The 17,909-nt window shown below is 36.0% G+C and overlaps 1 pseudogene; it reads right to left on the minus strand.

The window, feature by feature from the left end:
• Positions 1–1,728: 1,728 nt before the first annotated feature.
• LOC118576463 lies at positions 1,729–2,667 on the minus strand (annotated as a pseudogene).
• Between the last annotated feature and the right edge of the window lie 15,242 nt (positions 2,668–17,909).

A 17,909-nucleotide genomic window follows, 5' to 3' on the forward strand; every position in this document is an offset into this window, starting at 1 on the left:
TGACTACCTGGCTTGTGGGTCTCCCTCTCCAATTCAGTCTTGACAGCACTGGGCCGGGTTGTGTTTTACCCTTCTACAGCTGTCTTCATCTGATAGTCACTTGCAAGTGAAAACTTAGTGTTCTTCAAGGGACTCCCACTCTTAACTGTAGGCCCTGTGCTCAGTAGTAGATGGCAAACGGGAAACAAACTCAGCAGAGTCTTTGAAGGTTCTTTGTCAGATAATGTTGAAGTTTGTGTTGTCTTTATTTTACCTTACAGGTTCTTTGTTTATATATTATTTTATATTCTGGCCCCAACTTTTGTGTTTCTGTGAGATTCCTGTGTGGCTTGTGTGTCTCCACGTGTTTATCAGTTCTTGTGCTTTTCTTTGGCTCTTTTTCTTCTCTTGGTTTTGACATTATCCAATTAGTATGTTTTTGTTTTATCTTTCTATAGCTAATTTTATTTTGTTATTAAAACTTATATACCTATTTGTTTTCTAAGGAGAAAGAAAAAGGGTGTGGTTCCAGATGGGAAGGGACAAGGGAGGAATTTAGATGAATGGGGGATAGAAAGTAGTATAGTTAGTGTGAATTATATTTGTGATCCCAGAGACTGAGAGGCAGAAAGGATAAAATCCCTGGAGCTATCATCTTGGACTATTTGGCAAGACCCAGGACACTGAGAGATGCTCTATCAAAACACAACGTGAATGTCTTCTGAAGAACAAGATCTAAGTGTCTCCTTGCCTCCAACTTCACATGCACACACATACTTCATCTGTGCACACACACATGCACACACATCCTTCATCTGTGCACACTCACAAGCACACACATCCTTCATGTGTGCACTCACATGCACACACATTCTTCATCTGTACACACTCACATGCAAACACATCCTTTATCTATGCACTTACACAGGCACACACATCCTTCATCCGTGCACACACACATGCACACATCCTTCATCTGTACACATACACATGAACAAACATCCTTCATTTATGCACACACATCACAAAAACCATATTATACATCATGTATGTGCATATAAACAATTTTATTAAACAATGATATTCCAATAAATGTAGATGAATTGAAGTAGAAATAAAGAGGCACATGAAATTTTCATATAAGACTCACTCATTAAGTGACTGTGATAAACATAGAAAATTTAAATTCACATTATTTTTATGGATACATAGAAATTATAATTATTAAACAGTTAAAGTTACAATAGGATATTTAAACTATTCTTGATGATTTAGAGTAAATTAAACATTAAAAAAGATTAAAAAGTCACTATCAACAAGGAGTTTCCCTGAGTAACCTTAGCATCTAGGAAACATCTATGACATAAAATAAAAAGGAGATAGAAAGAGAATTCCAACTAAAATATCGACTTATGCTGTACAATGAACTTAAAGGACAATACACAATTTGGCAGCAGAAACATAAAAGAATATACATAAGATATAGCACAAATTTTGTTTGAATCAAATGAATAATCTTACTTTGCTACTTGAACTATTAAACAGATTAAAAAGAATCTTTTTTAATGAAAAATATAATTGCAAATGTACCAGCAACACTCCTTACAACCATCTGTAACTCCAGTTCCAGGGAACCTAATACCATTTCTAACCTCTGGGGGACCAGGAGTGCACACCTGCGTACATAATGGCAAAATACTCATGCACTTAACCAAATACATTTTTTGAAAGACAGGAAAATTACCCTTTTTAAGAAATTGGGTGGCACATTGACCACAAGCTTTTGAGAATATTGATTATTCTCTTATCAGAACTGATTTGTACCAAAGGAGTAATTGTGGGATATGCATTCATCACAAACTTCTGAACAGTCAGAATGACTGGATCGTACTTCCATAACAGGACTGAGGAGGATGAGATGATGAAGTCCACCCAGTACATGACCACAAAGAAAACCACCAGCAGCAAGATGGTCTGGGTGGCCCTCTTCACAGGTGAATATCTCATGTGGCTGATGCTGTGAAGATGCTTGCATTGCCTCTTATGTCTGAACAAGATAATCACCATATATGAACTTGTGGTCAACATAACTCCTACAAGAAAGACATCTCTGGAGACTGTCACTGTTAAAATCAGTGCCCTGGTGATGTAGTTCATAGACAAGAGTGAGCAATATTTGGTGACTTTCATCTGGTTGCTCTCAGTCACATTGGTAAAACCACCAACATAAAAGATACAGCTACTACTGAATGAAAAATTGAGAGACCAAATATAGAAGAAAGCATAAATCATGTATTTTTTCAGTTTATATTTAAATTTTGCCAGCAATGATGTGTTGGGACTGATAGTGACAGCCTGGAACACACTCAGGAAGCAGGTCAGGCAGATGGAGAGGCCTCTCATCACCCTGCTTATGTAAAAAGTTGCCTTACATTTGAAGTCATTCTCAAAGTTCAGTGACTCAAATAAGTCTGAAAGCCAAAGGTCCCCTCCCGTGAGAAACATCAGTATTTGGATGAAGGTCAGTTGACAGGAGATCAGGTCCATGGGCTTTAATCTATGAACTAGGATTGTGAAAGTACAGAAAAACAATAGAAATATATTGGCTAGGACTCCAAGTACAAATTGGAAATTAAGGATATTCTTTATTAAGGACATAAGTGGAAAGTATATTCATCTTAGCATCATAGTGGAAACATAATTCATATACCTAGAAAAATAGTAGAATGTACATCAAATTTGTGATTCAATGTCAGTATCTCTAGATGAACATTCTTGAATAACTTATTCTTGATTATCCTGTCTCTTTCACATTTGATGTTCTAGACTGGATAACATATACATTTCCCTGTATCTACAGGTATATATAGCATACTAGAGATAATAAAGGCATCTACAGTCACATCCTATACAGAATATACACTGTGTGCCTCTTTTACCCCTAGGTGTCATGCCAATACCATTGATTTACATTGTCTCATTTTATACTTAACACCTAAAACAGAAGTGATAAACAGAATATTAATCACATTTTTAACACCAAATAAAACTCATGTTGACCTGGAAAATATTCACAAAAGAAATTCAAAAGTGTGTCCTACGTCAGTCTTACATTGCATAACTTTAATATGCTCTATTTTCATAGATAGTGAAAATTATGTTTTGAATCCTAATTCTAACAGAATCACAGGGTTAATTCATGATAATCCCACTATTTTAATAAGTAAAATTTCTGTCTTAGTTCATATTTCCCTTTTTCTATGAAGTCTTATATTCCCAGAATCCAGAATTAAAGATACAGACTGAGTTGGAGACCATTATTGTACTTTCCACATCCTGTTAATTGTGCAACCATTAACTATGGTTACTAATGATCCTAAATGTCTCCCAGTTTACCTCCCATCCCATCACCATTTGGAACACTCCAATTCAGGTTTAAAGAACTAACTCCCAGCTGTGAAGAAAAACTCAGTGTTTACTTTTCTTTTGGGAGGTGAGTAAATCATTAACGATTTTTTTTCTCTTTTTCCTTATAACTTTTTCAGCCATCTATATTGTTATTTTACCTACCTAGCCCTTTCTTCTATGCTTATGCCTCCCCTTTAATAAAGAACCCCCCATTTTCTCATTTTCCATGTCAGATCACTTGTACCTTCCTCCCACCTTCTATGTTTACATCCCTCCTCCCTGCTAAGGAGCCCATCCTTTCCCGTGTTTCTGATGAGATCACTTGTACCGTGCAATTCTTCTCTCCTGGCCTAGGTCTCCTTTTGCTCTGTTGTCTATATTTACTGAAGGCAACCAACTCACATCTGAAGATGTAGAACTAGGAGCCTCCAAAGAAGAAAAAATAAGTGACACTAAGAAAAACACTATTTCAACACACTGCAACAAACTTGAACTTCTGAAGATGTTCATATAGTGTTCCACTTTTCAAATTTCAGTTTTAAAGGAGATTCCATGCAATGAAGTGTAAACCAAGACTCCAGGGTTATCATATGTCCTCAGCACCAGACAGTGTTCACAGTTCCACTCAACAGTCTTACCTTTGGTGCCCATGTTAGTTATTTGGCCTGGTTACTAGTGTCGTTATTTTGTAGAATTGCTATAATTCAGTACGTTAAAATTACCTTTGTGATAAAGAAATAGAAAACTGCTACACTGACTCAGATTTTCGGGGTGGGGGAAGTATGCCCAATTATATTGTCAAGCTCAATACTATATTCCACATATACAAATTAATGAATGCCCGTATCTACAGAAATAATGCAGAAGTTAGTGACTAAGACTACCATATAACATTCCCATTAATATGACATCATAAATCACACATTTTATATTTACATGATTTTTGCTCTTGAAAAGCTTGACATATTAAACGTGTAGTAGACTCATGCCAGTTGCCAGAGACAACCATCTGATTCTCCTACCAACATCCTTTTACAGTAGCTGTACTGTGATGCTCTGTGTTTTTAAAAGCTCTGGGATACAAGCTGGAGAGATGGCTCAGTGGTTCAGAGTATGTTTACTCTGGTAATGACCTGGGTTAGATTACCAGCAAGGACATGGTGGCTTATAACCATCTGTCACACTAGTTCTTTGGGAGCCATTGTCCTCTCTGATCCAGGCATGCAAGTGGCATACAGACATATATGCAGGCAAAACTCCCATATATGTAGAAGAAAATAAATAAATCTCAAATAATAAATCTGAAATAAATAAAAGCTCCCGCATAACACTTAACTCAAGCCTTGGTCTTCAAACTGAAGGAATTGGAGTTCAATTCTAATTTTAAAATTGCAAATGGACAAACCGTATCTCTAAAATTTTTCATTAATTATACATCTGTAATTTATCAATATAGCACGTGTATATAGGTAATATAAAGAGATGATAACATAAGGTAAAAGGTAGTAATCTAAAATGTTTTTTCCTTAGCCCAAAGATATATTCAACAATCTGTACATTTCATATCTATTGATTTGTTAATGTTTATACCATACAGATTATGATACATTTCCTAATTCATCATGTGGCATCTTCCTCTGGAGCTCATCTAGCTGACACTAAACTAGAAAAGACCATACTGCCATGGCTACACACTGAATTGTTAACATATACATGCAATGGGAAAACTTTTATTTGTTACTTGTAAAAAAAAAATTGAAATTCTGGGGGCTTTCATATCAATTTACATTACAGTATTTAGTTTTCAGTACTAAAACACAAAGTGTAACCATAAACATTCCTAATATGGAGAAGACATCAATGTTAAATTGACCCACACCTAAAGTCCAAGCAGTCTTCAGGCAGCTGTCTGGAAAGATGGGCAACAATAGAAACCAAGAGCTGCTTCATGCATAGCTCTACAATCTTCTGAGAAACATCACTTTACCCCTTCATTATCACAATTTTTGATTTGGAACTGTCTTGTATTATGAACTTACGGTGATCTTTGTATTGTTTTGTGGAGATTTAATAAAATAATGAACATACAAATGTATTACATCAAAAGTATCATTTTCAATTTCATTTTGACCATAGTGAGTCATGACCAAAATTCAGCAGGACTGCTCAGAGAGAACATAGAATGATTGTGTGACTTTCAAGTGACAAGACACATGGTGCTGGATGGTGCACTGTCCACTGTCAGCAACATTAATAAGTCTTCAGGAATCCCAGGAAGGTGAATACCTTAGCTACTCAAATTAGTTCCATGAATACATATTGCCAGCAGGAATAAATGGTCATTTTTAATAAGGTATTAGTTCATCGTTATTACAAATAATTTTAATGTATAACTTATTCTTTGGAAATATGTTTAGCACAGGTGAAACTGGAAACACAGTCACTGACTAGAACATTACATTCTCACAGTTATGAGCCAGTTTCCATGATAGGAAGAAGCAGCAGCAGAAAGTCAGTGCAGCCTGTGGGGAAGCAGTCATACCACATCTTGATCACAAGTCACACGGTTAAGTCTGGGAAAGATCTGAAAACGTTCAGTGTGTGTGTGTGTGTGTGTGTGTGTGTGTGTGTGTGTGTGTGTGTAAGAGATACAGACTGAGAGGGAGAGAGAGAGAGAGAGAGAGAGAGAGGGAGAGAGAGGGAGGGAGAGAGAGAGGATCTAAACCTGTATGTAGTTCAGACTGACTCCAATCAAACTCACAATGCTCCTACCTTCACCTCCAAAGTGCTGGGATCACAGGTGTGTGCCACCACACCTACTTCCATTATCCATTTGAGTCTCCTGTATGCATTAGTAAATGATATTCCAACAAAATAAAAATGGACTTAGGGCACTCAGCAGCTAAGCTTAAATTTACTTGATATTTATTATGATTACATTATGATTTAATGGGTAATTGTGTTTTTTATCTACTAGGGATTTTCAAACTGGAGCAGTCTTGGTTTAAATGAGATATCCCTCAAAATCTTAGGCATTTGAACACTTAGTTTCCAGTTGATGTTGCTGTATGGGGTGAAGAGTTTATCTATTTATTCTTTACTATTAAACATTTGGGAGTCAGATATTAGGGTAGGAACCTGAATAATCAGAGAAGTGGAGAAATGACTATTGATATATCTATCTATCTATCTATCTATCTATCTATCACTCATTCCTAGATCAAAAAGGCCAAGACTCTCTCTAACTCCAGCCCTACCTCCTGTGTCTCTCTATCTGTCTATGTGTTCCACCCTCTGATTCAAAGCAAACTTTATTGTCATTCTCAGGAGCATCAGAATGTGATCAAATTATCCCACAACATTTCCCCTTTTTGTCTAAATAAAAATGGAAGGTTCTAACTCTACCACAGTATAACTATATACAATAAGAACAATTATTGGGTTAGGAATTACATTCACAATATCCAGTCCATTTGCATTTGGCAAAACCAAAAAGAAAGTACTCCATTTTCTATTCTATATGGTGAGTCTCAAGTTCTATACCTAATTTACTTTCTATCCTAACTTGTATTACCAAACCAAAACTATTTTTTTAACCTCAAAACAATTTCTTAGATAAACAATTTAATTATGTCACTCAACCTTACACACTTTACAACACTTTTGTGAGTTTCTTTTTTGAAAGAAGCTGTTAACAAGAAAAACTGTAACTACAACTATCTAGACTTCAACTCCATTAGAGACACAAGAAAAATGTGATATTACATGAGAAAACAGGAAGTGCTGAGCAAACAACTTTAAAACTATAGGAATGACAAAAACATTTGGCTGCCTGGACAGTCATATATGGTTCCTCTGCAATGATGGGACATCTTTCATTGACCTCTTGGCCTAGAATATCTGACAGACTTTTCTGTGAAGCAGGATTTTTGAAGGACTGTCCTCCCTTGTCTTGGCAAAGATTGGCAGTCACTTTTTTCTGTGTTCTGCTTTTCCAATTTGGACAGCATGCTTCTGTAGTTCAGGCAAGGACAGTTTCTTACACAGTGGCTAACTTTTATCACAAAGAAAGCAAACTCCATGTGGAGGTTCTTTGATGCCCATCATCTTCTCTGAAGTAGAATTGAGCTTCCAAGAGCAGACATCTCATTGTCATGAAAACGCCTTGTTGTTAAAAAATCTTAAATGCCATATTCTGTAGGTCTCTGCAGTATTTGAAGATTATCTGTCTACCTAAAATATATCTATGTTTGACATTGAAAATATACATAACATGAGTATAAGGTTGGTTGATATACGTAAATACTAACCTACATTTCTTTACTATCTTAAATAGTTTGTAATAATAATGTTCAAGGACTAGAAAGATACATTACATTGTCAAATGAGCTACATAGGTATAATAACCTAAACAAGAGTAGAAACATAAGGACAATATGTTCTAACAAAAATAACCCTAAATTTGTATCAATATACAAAAATCAATACCAATGTTAAATATTTAGAATAGTAGTTGCTTTTTTAAGTTTAAATGTAGATTCAATAATCTACCCTTTTATCCAATCATGCTGTTCCTATATTTTTCTTTTCAGAACAAGATCCCTGAATCTAATGTCCTTTCTTTAGTTTCCTCCATGACTATAATCAATAACAACTTGAGTCAACCCCACTAAAGGATGATAAATATCCATAAAACACCAAACAACTAAAAACCACACACCTCACTTCTTGGGGATGTGGGCATCATGTTTTTTGTACTGTTTCTTGTTGTCTAGGTGTCATGGAATCTTTAGGTGACCCTGAAAATATTGAAATAACTGGGAGAGCTAGTTGTTGTCCAGTCTCTGTGTGATGGAATCGTGTAGGGCTTATCTGAAATCCTGGCTGGAGTAGGCTATATTTCAGCTAGCCACCTTAAAATTGTCCTAAGCAGTTTGTAGTCCAAAACTGATCTTTTGGTAGGGTTCACCACATTAGTTGCATTAACTACAATGCTGGTGGACTTATCATTGTGGGACCCCATCTTCCTTTTGGGGACTTCAAAAGTAAATGTTAAATATAGTTACAACCACTGCAAAAAAACTTGAAAATTTTAAATGTCAAATGCAGCTGTTCTCAGAAAAGTTAAATGATCACAATTTGTTAAATACAGTCAGGGTATACAAGCTTAATTTCTAGTTATCTGATTCAGACACAAGCTTAAAATCATGTACAGAATGGTAGATGAAGGCTTTTTGTAGAATTAGATATACTCTATACAACCATTATTTTCATGACAGAAAGTTTAAATATATGATATATTAATATATAATAAGTATAAGTAATTAATATGTGTATATTAATCCTATAAATTGTGAGATACTTAAACATTAACAAAGGTTTTAAAAACTCTAAATAAAAATCAAAGGATTATGAGATTAATGGCAATAGAATAGTCCATTAATTTTGGGTTTTCTTTTGTCCCATATTAGGTGGCTCTTCTGATATGAGACAGAAATTTTGGAGTATTCTTTAACAAGCATGTTTGAGTTTAGAAAAGGAGAGAGCCACACTTGAACTCTAAAGACAGCTTTAGTTTTTAATTGAATGGGGCTACAAAGAGACTATGTGGCTTAGATATCTGTAGATAACAGTAGAAAAAAACATTTGGGAAGATTTACAAAATTTTTTCCTATTAGAAATACATTGTACCATTAGGTCAATTTTCTCTGTTTCTTTTGAAATTTTCTCTGGATGATTTGTCCTTAATCTTCAGATGTTTCATTTGTCCAGCTGACTTCAGATTTCTTAGTTGGATATCTTTTTCTCCTGGGAAGAAAAAAACAAAATCCTGCTCCAACCCTAATATGGGGAGTTTCCATTTTGGACAGGTTATATCTGATAAAATGAAAGGCATTTATTAGATTTATAAGTTAGTTTAGACTAAATGGCCACATTGTTTGATTAACTGTCTCCACTTCTAATCCAGAGGTCTCTCCTGTTTCAATCTAATCTTTATCAAGTTTGATGGCATTCACAACCTTTTTTTTCTCCTGTAGAAACAAATGCAAAACCTCTTTCTGAATATAACACGTATCCTGTTTTTCATTCTGAAGTCAACACATCTTCAAAATATGCAAGCTGATTTAATTCAGGAGTTTTTTCAGCCATCCAATGTCTCTCCACAGCTGTCAACCTTCTTCATTGGCATTTTAAAAATTTGAAGTTAATAAAGCACTGTGACATCTATCTCTGGGGTCTTTATTACCTTTTTTGGTTTATTAAGCATATCTTTTAGAGTGTGATTAGACCTTTCAATAACTGCATGTCCTGGAGGGTTATGTGGTATACCTGTAATATGCTTTAGGTTATAACACGAAAAAATTGTTTCTTTTTACTAGAGACATAATTTGGAGTAATTAATCTTAGTTTGTAAAGGTATCCCCATGATGGCATGACTTCTAATAGATGTGTAACACAGAATCAACCTTTTCAGAACTCAAAGTCATTGTCCATTGAAATCCAGATTTTGTATCTATAGAATGGTGTGCAAATTTTAGTTTTCAAGACTCTGGAAAATGAAACACATCCATTTGTCAAATGTCATTGCTTTGAGTACCTTTTTGGTTACTTCCTGCAGGTAGTGAAGTTTGGTTATACAAGGAACAAGTAGGATATTTCCTTATCATTTCCTTGGCTTGAGGACAAGATATAGAAAAATCTTTCTTCAAGCCCTTCTTATTAACACGACATTTCTTATGAAATTCTGGGGCTTCAAGCACATTTCTTACCAAGAGCTGATCGATTACATCATTACCTTGTGCTAGAGGACCTGGCAGACCCATATGGATTCTGCTATGTATTATATAGAAGGGTTGATTTCTATTTCTGATTATTTCTTATAATTGAGTAAATAATAAAGTTAATTCTGAATCATCTGGAATAAGTTCAATGGTTTTAACATGTAAAACAATTCTGCATGTTAAGAGTTAGTAACAATATTAAGAGGTTCTTGAAAATCTAATAATAATGTAAGAATAGCATATATTTCTGATTTTTAAAAAGAATCATAAAAGATTTCAGCCACTTTACAAAACTTTACATACTTATACCATGTGTTTTCTGATTTCTTTGCATCAGTATAGAATGGATGAGCTCCAGAAATTGGTGTTCCCTATAGAGTGTAAGGTAGGATTCAATTAGCTTTCTTTATAATCTGAAGTTTCTTGTTTGGGGGATATTTGTTGCTAATCTCTCCCAAAAAGTCTCTGCAAGCTGTTCATCAGCATTCACTTTCTGTCCATAATGAGGACATTTTAACATTAGTAAAAGGTACCACAATTTCTGCTGCGTATATTCCTGCTAATTGGTTAAATCTTAATTTTCCTTTCAGAATCAATTCACAAACCATTTCTACGTGAGTCTTTAATTTTACACTCTGTGTGTGTGGTAAAAATATCCATTCTAGGATATTATCTTCTCTCTGTATGAGAATTCCTAAAGAGAATGCAGAGAAGGTAAAATAAGCAGAATACCATCAACTCTGGATCCAAATGATCCACATGTGCATCCTGTACTTTCTTTTTTACCAAAGCCAATTCTCTCTCAGCCTCAGCTGATAATTTTCTTGAACTGTTGAAGTCCTTATCACCCTGTAAGGTTTCAAATAAACTATTTAGCTCTTGAGTTATCAATCCAATTGATGGCAGTAGCCAGTTCATACCTGCCAGCAATTTTTGAAAAGCATTAAAGTTTCATCATTGATATCTCCTGATTTGTACATTCTGAGGCTGAATTCTTTGTAAACCTATCTTATATTCTAGGTAATTAATTAACAGAATCTCTTCTTTGTATTTCTTCAGGAGCAATTTATAATCCCCAAGGAGGCATTTATTTTACCTCTTTAAACACTTTTTCTAATGTATCTGAGTCTGAATCAGTTAGTAAGATATCACCCATAGAAGGGTAAATTATAGATTGAGGAACACTGTTTAACAATTATTTTCAATGGTTGTTGCACAAAATATTGACACAAGGTAGGGGTGTTTAACATCTATTGTGGAACAATTTTCCACTGATATATTTTAACAGGTGGGGAATTATTATAAGTAAGCAGAGTGAAGACAAATTTTTCTCCATCTTTCTCTTGCAAAGGTATTGTAAAAAAAAAATAAAAAGCAGTGGATTCTTCTCAAAAATCATGTCTCTATGTAAATATTTTTCTTAGTTTCATTTGTAGGTCTTTCTATGGGTTGTATCTTATCAGTCAATGTTTCACATTTGCCACCAATATCAAACAACTTTCTTAAGGCTAAAACATGAATTACCAAAGTGATAATGATTATAACCAACCTTATGTCAATTGCACATAACTTTTTATCCCTTGGTTTAATGTTTTCATTTTCAAACCATTCAAGATGGAACCATACAGAGACCTAACTTCCTATATCATAATGTTGTTCCCTGTTATTAACATGTGGATAAACAACAATTAAAACAAACTAATTCCCCATTAAGTCGTCCCAAGTGTCCCCTCAGATCTGATGATGGTGACAATGACATGTGAGGCTGGCCATCACTGTGCAGCATGGCTGGGCTCTGGGGTGCATGGCTTGGCTGAGGACAGCTGCAGGTGTTTGCCTGGGGCTGGGGTCGAGAGTGTGTGGTGGTGGCAACAGCAATAAAAGGCCAAGAAGGTGTCAGGAGCCAATCTGGTGTGGCAGCAGCCTGAAGAGGAGGCCAGGGGTAGCCATCAACACATAGTGAGGAGTCAGGGGCCTGAAAAGTGGGCACAGGGAGATGTGTGGAAGAAGACAGCATTGAAGGAAGCAAGGGCATGGTGGCTGCCTGAAGTACACAGCCAGCTGTCAATGGGCAGCTAACTCCAAAGGCATTTGGGGCCAAGCTACCTGTGGAGTATGGGGCCAGGACAGCAGCAGCTGGAGGCCACTGTAGAGAAGCTACATTGGGAAAACCCTAGATTTGCACAGAGGGCATGGGGGAAGGGAGGGAAAAGCCAGCCATGGTGACACCTGCAGCAGCTGCATAGCAGGTGGACCTGTGATCCTATGCCCCACATTGGGCGTCTGAGGAAACATTCATCTAATTATTCTTTGTTAATAAAAATTCAGGAGTATGAAGATGAATGATCAGAGAAGCAGTGGGAAAACTGACCATTGACCTCTCTTCTCTCTTGTTTATTGATGCAAAAAAGCCAATATGTCTCTTTAAGTCCAGCCCCACAACTTCCTGTGTGTCTCTATCTGTGCTTGGTCCTCCAAAATAACTATGGCTAATTTTGGTCTGCTAGAAGCTCATTCAGCACTCTGAATCAAGGCAAACTTTATTGCCTGTTTCAGGAACATCAGAATGTGATTAAAATATCTCACAAAAATCAGAAGGTTTAAGAGGTATGGGCTTAAGGGAGGCAGAGACAGGCAGATCTCTATGAGTTCAAGGCCAGCCTGGACTACAGAGTGAGATCCAGGACAGACACCAAAACTACACAGCGAAGCCTGTCTCTGGGGCAAAAAAAAAAAGTCACAGAGAGTATATTTAACTGAATCATGGAAGAAAATATTCCCGACCTAAATAAGGGCATGTCTAATAATGTACTGGAAGCTCTTAGAACATGAAATAGATTGGAAAAGAAAAAAATTTCCCCTTATCATGTAATAATCAAAACATTAAACATATGGAGAAAAAAATGAATATTAAAAATGACAAGGGAAAAAATCCAAGTAACATATAAATCCGGACCCATTAGAATCACATCCAACTTCTCAACAGGGATCCGAAAATCAAGAAGTATCTGGATTGATATCTTACAGATGCTAAGAGACCAGGGATGCCAGCCCCGACTACTATGACCAGCAAAACTGTCAATCATCCTAGATGGAGAAAACAGGATATTCCATTACAAAGTCAAATTAAAACAATATCTATCCAAAAACTCAGGCCTGCAGACAGTACTAGAAGGAAAATTCCAACCCCAGGAAGTTAACTGAATCTACAAAAGCACAGGTAATAGATATTCTCACACAAGTAAATCACAAAGAAGGGGGAGAGAGAGAGAGAGAGAGAGAGAGAGAGAGAGAGAGGGAGGCTATCACAACCAAGAACAAAATAACAGGAATTAACAAAGATTGGTCATTAATATAACACAATATCAATGGACTCAATTTGCCAATAAAAAGGGACTGGATACTGTAGATGTAACCATCTTATTAAATAAGAAACACAGAGCCAATCGCAGAGTTAGAAGCCAAGAGGTCAGAGCAATCGCTGAGAGCTGAAAACCTTACTCTTCACTGCTACTCTGTCTTTCCTCTCCGCAAGAGAGACCTACTTCCTGTGTTTTTCACTTTTTTATAGACTTTCTGTTCTGCCTTCTCATTGATTGTAAACCCAACCACATGACCTCCTCTTCACTGCCTATCTGTACAGACCTACAAGTTTTCTATGGTTGGTATTGAGATTAAAGGCATGTATCTCCATGCTGGCTGTATCCTTGAACACACAGAGATGCGCCTAGCTCTGCCTACCAAGTGCTGGGATTAAAGGCATGCACAACCACTGCCCAGCTTCTGCTATGGCTTATTCTGACCCTAAGGCAACTTTATTAAAACACAAATAAAATCACATTTCAGTACAAATAAAATATGACTATAGGATACAAAAACAGGAACCATAATTCTGCTGCATACAGGGAACACACATCAACAACAAAGATAGACATTACCTAAGAGCAAAAGGTTGGGAAAAGGTTTTCTAATCAAATGAACCAAGAAGCAAGATGGTGTAGATATTCTAATGTCTAATAAAATAGATTTCCAAACAAAATTAATTATAAGAGATTGAGAAGGTCATTTCAGATTCATCTAAGGAAAAAATGCATCAAGATGATGTCTCAATTCTTAACATCTATGCCCCAAATGTAAGGGCACACACATTTCTAAAAGAAACATTTCTAAGGTTTAAATCAAACATAGAACCCCACACAATATTGGTGGGAGATTTTCATACCCCACTCGCACCAATGGACAGGTCATCCAGACAGAAAGGTAACTGAAAAATTATGTAACTAACAGATGTTATGACTCAAATATACCTATAAGATATCTACAGAACATTTCACCCAAATACAAAAGAATATACTTTCTCAGCACCACATAGAACATTCTGCAAAATTGAGCATATACTCAGCCACAAAGCAAATCTCAACAGACACTAAAAATTTGAAATAAACCTCGTGTATCTTATCAGACTACCATGGATTAAAGATGAACTTCAGAAACAACAGAAAAGAATGCCCACAACTCATGGAAACTAAACAGCTCTCTACTAAGTTACTACTTGGTCAAGGAAGAAATAAAGAAAGATGTTACAGACTTCCTAGAATTCAATGAAAATGAATGCACAACATACCCAAACTTATGGGACACTATGAAAGCAGGGCTAAGAGGAAAGTTCATAGCACTAAGTGTCTTCATGAAGAATTTTGACAGCACTCATACTAGCAACTTGACATCATACCTGAAAGCTCTAGAACAAAAAGAAGTAGACACATCTAAGAGGAGTAGAAGGCAGGAAATAATCAAATTGGTGCTGAAACCAATAAAGTAGAAACAAAGAGAACAATACAAAGAATCAAGGAAACAAAGAGTTGGTTCTTTGAGGATATCAACAAAAAAGATAAACCATTATCCAAACTAACTAAAAGGCAGATAGAGGGAGAGAATATTCCAATTATCAAAATCAAAAAGAAGGAGAGACATAACAGACTCCATGGAAATACAGAGAATCATTAGGTCATCCACAAAGTTGGAAAATCTAAAAGAATTGGACAGTTAAATCAGGATCATGTAAACAATTTAAATAGACCTATAACTCCTAAGGAAGTAGAAGCAGTCATCAGAAGACTCCCAAATATAAAACAGCCCAGGGACACCTCATTTCAACAGTATTCTACCAGACTTTCAAGGAAGAGCTAATACCAATACTCTTCAAATTATTCCACAAAGTAGAAACAGAAGGAACACTGCCAAATTCTTTCTGTAAGGCCAGTCAACCTGATACCCAAACCAAACAAAGACTCAACAAAGAATTACAGACCAATTTCAGTCATTAACATTGATGAAAAAAAAATACTCAATAAAATACTTGCAAAACAAATCAAAGAACACATCAAAATGATCATCCATCATGATCAAGCAGTCTTCATCCCAGGGATGCAGGGATTATTCAAAATATGAAAATCTGTCAGTGTAATTCACCATATAAGCAAACTAAAAGAAAAAAGCACATGAATCTTGATGGATGCTGAAAAGCCTTTGATAAAATTCAACACCACATCATGATAAAAAGAGTTGGAGAGATCAGAGATATAAGGCACATACATAAACATAATAAAAGCAACATACAGATGGGCAGTGATGGCACATGCCTTTAATTCCAGCACTTGGGAGACAGAGGCAGTTGGATCTCTGTGAATTCAAGGCCAGCCTGGTGTACAGAGCATGATCCAAAACAGGCACCAACACTACACAGAGAAACCCTATCTCAAACAAACAAAAAACAAAAAAAATCAATATACAGCAAGCCAATTGCTAACATCAAATTAATGGAGAGAAATTCAAGACGATTCCACTAAAATCAGAAACAAGACTAGTCTGTCCACTATCTCCATACCTATCCAATATAGTACTAGAATTTCTAGCTAGAGCAATAAGACACCTGAAGGAGTTCAAAAAGATACAAATTAGAAAAGAAATGAAAGTATTATTATCTTTAGATAATATAATAATATACAAAAGCTACTCCAAAAACTCTACCAGGAAACTCCCACAGCTGTTAAACAGCTTTAGTGAAGGGACTGGATACAAGATTAACTAAAACAAAATCAGTAGCCTCCCAATATACAAACACCAATGGGTCTCAGAAAGAAATCAGAGAATCAAGCTTAAAATAATATAAAACATCTGGAGTAGTTATAATCAAGCATGTGAAAGATCTGTATGACAATAATTTCAAGTCTTTCAAGAAATGAAATTGAAGAAGATATCTAAAGATGGAAAGATCTCCCATGCTCATGGATCGGTAGGATTAAAGTAGTAAAAATGACCATCTGATCAAAAGTAATCTACAGATTCAATCCATTCCCCATTAATATTCTACCGCTACTATGAGGACCAGCCTTCAGCAGCTCATGGAATGAAAGGAAGCCAGGGAGTTCATGAACTAATTGCTCAACTTGACTTTTCTATCTGAGGAAGTAAAACTGAATTCTCTGGGGCCAGAGTGGGGGCTAAACTAACATTCCCTGGCTTGCAAAAAAGGGAAAATATATACACATACACACACCTTTATTGTCCCTCCATCTTCTTCTCTCACTGTGTTCTTTATTTCTTTCTTACCTCAAAAAAGAGACTCAAATGGCAGAGAATCACTCAACTGTACAACATCAGTAGTGATCAAGGAAAGGCAAATTAAAGCTACTTGGAGACTTCATCTTACATCAGTCAGAATGACCAAGGTCAATAAAATAAATGATAGCTGATGCTGTTGATGACGTGGAAAAGGGGAACACTCATCCATTGCTTCTGAGAGTACAAACTTGTACAGCCACTATGGAAGTCAGTCTGGCAGTTCTTTAGGAAGCTGGGAAATCACCCACCTCAAGATCCAGCTATGCCACTTTTAGGCACATGTCCAAATGATGTGTCATCCTTCTACAGATTCCTGATCAAATATATTCATTGCTGCTCTATTCATAATGCCCAGAAATTTGTTATAAACTTGATGTCTATCAACAGATGAATTTTAAAAGTGTGTTCCATTTACAGAGTGGAATATAACTCAACCATTAAAATAACAAACTTAGGAAATTCGCAATTAAATGGATTAAACCAGAAAAAAATCCTCTGTGAGGTAGGCCAGATTCACAAAGTCAATCACAGTATATATTCCCATTTATGTATATGTTAGCTATTGAGTCACTGATAAAACTGCTACAGTCCATATAAGCACAGAGGTTAGATATAGAGAATGAAATTTTGAGGGAATGATGGATTTCCCTAGGAAAATGAAATAGAATAGATAGCTATCAGATTGGGAGGCTCTAATGGGAAGATCAAATGGGAAGGGGTAAAAAGGAGAGCATGGAAGGGAATGTGGGGAATGACAGCTAAAATTAAGAATATTTTATGGGATTATGGAAACCTAATACAGCATAAGCTTTGTATACTCTGTGTGTGTGTGTGTGTGTGTGTAGGCAATATAAATGAAATTGCCCAATAACATGGGAGATAGATCTCCCACTATATATCACTCATTACCAAATGAAACTTCCAGAACTGGGAAGGGGTTACATCCAATTGTGTTGTTGTCTGCAGCAGCCCTGTGTGAACCTCTAAACAACCCAGGCTATTGCCAATGCTCTTAGTTGCTCTCTATCTATAGATGGTAAGGCCCTAAGGCTGAAGATAATACAAACACTTCTAATTGATCTTTAACTCTGAAAAAAAAAAAGTGTGTGAATTGTT

This window comes from Onychomys torridus, unplaced genomic scaffold (assembly GCF_903995425.1).
Source record: "Onychomys torridus unplaced genomic scaffold, mOncTor1.1, whole genome shotgun sequence".
In the NCBI taxonomy this organism is placed as follows: Eukaryota; Metazoa; Chordata; class Mammalia; order Rodentia; family Cricetidae; genus Onychomys; species Onychomys torridus.